Below are 1724 nucleotides of genomic sequence, written 5' to 3'. Positions count from 1 at the left end.
GATGTCCGACCGAGAGGTATAGTACGAGCTCTTCCCCTTTTAAAGGTCGGGTTTGGATTGGTGGCTGCCCGAGGAATTCCTTGAATTTTTGAAAGGCTTTTTCGCACTCCGGGGTCCATGAGAAGGGTTTCCCTTTCTTTAGGAGTGAGTAGAGAGGTAGTGATTTTATCGCTGATCCTGCCAAGAATCTTGATAGGGTAGCTAGCCTTCCATTCAGTTGTTGTACTTCTTTGACACACGTCGGGCTCTTCATATTGAGTATCGCCTGGCATTTGTCCGGGTTCGCTTCGATGCCCCTTTGAGTCAGCATGAAGCCTAGGAATTTTCTGGCATGAAGCCTAAGAACTTTCCGGCTTCTGCGGCGAAGGTGCACTTTGTCGGGTTGAGTCTCATGTTGTGTTTTCTGAGGGTGTCGAAAACACTGGTGAGGTCGGTCAGCAAGTTTCCGTCTTCTTGTGTCTTTACCAGCATGTCGTCTACGTACACCTCTAGTTGTAGTCCGATGTGCTCTGAGAACACTTTGTTCATTAGCCTCTGGTAGGTTGCCCCTGCGTTCTTCAGCCCGAAGGGCATTACTACGTAGCAGTAGTTTGCCCTTGGGGTTATGAACGAGGTCTTTTCTTGGTCGGGTTCGTACATCGGGATTTGATTGTATCCCGAGTATGCGTCCATGAAGGAGAGATATCTATAGCCTGAGGCTGCGTCTACTAAGGCGTCGATGTTTGGTAGTGGGTATGGGTCTTTGGGGCAGGCTTTGTTAAGATCCGTGTAATCGACGCACATCCTCCATTTTCCATTGGGCTTTTTCACCAGGACCACGTTTGCGAGCCATAGGGGGTATTTTACTTCCCTAATGAACCCTGCATCTAGTAGTGCTTGTACTTGTTCTTCTATTGCTTGCATGCGTTCGGGTCCGAGCTTCCTGCGTCTTTGTTGGACAGGTCGGGATCCCGGGTACACTGATAGCTTATGGCACATTAAGTCGGGGCTTATGCTTGGCATGTCGGAGGCTTTCCAGGCGAAGAGGTCGGAATTTTCTTTTAAGAGGGTTATGAGTTCCTCTTTTAGGCCCGCTTCGAGGTTTGCTCCTATGTTTATTACTTTTTCGGATGTGTTCCCGATCTGGACTCTTTCGGTTTCTCCCTCTGGTTGTGGCCGAAGATCTTCTCGGGCTTGAACTCGCCCGAGTTCTATTGTGTTGATCTCTTTTCCTTTTAAGCTCAGGCCAAATAGGTCGGTGGGATAGGCCTTTAGTTCTTTTTCTTCAAGTCCGAGCTTGTCGAAGGCCGTTTTGAACAGGATATCTGCTGAGCTTCCCTGGTCAATCAGGGTTCGATGTAAGTTGGCGTTTTCTAGGATAATGGTGATTACCATTGGATCGTCGTGCCCGGGTATTATCCCTTGAGCATCTTCTCGGGTAAACGAGATAGTAGGTAGTTCGGGTAGGGGACTGTCTTCTCGGACGTGGTAGACTTCTTTGAGGTGTCTTTTTCGCGAGGATCTGGATGTTCCTCCGCCTGCAAAACCTCCATTTATCAAGTGAACGTGTCTTTCAGGGGTTCGCGGGATTTGCTCGGCCCGATCTTCGTTATCTCCCCGCCTTCTCTTCCTGGTCTCTTCTCCTTTCTCTGCTATGTATCTGTCGAGTTTTCCCTCTCTGGCTAGCTTTTCTATAACATTCTTTAGGTCGTAGCAGTCGTTAGTAGAATGACCGTAGAGCTTGT

Source organism: Arachis duranensis, chromosome 10 (genome assembly GCF_000817695.3).
Source record: "Arachis duranensis cultivar V14167 chromosome 10, aradu.V14167.gnm2.J7QH, whole genome shotgun sequence".
Lineage (NCBI taxonomy): Eukaryota > Viridiplantae > Streptophyta > Magnoliopsida > Fabales > Fabaceae > Arachis > Arachis duranensis.
This window is presented reverse-complemented; position numbering follows the sequence as displayed.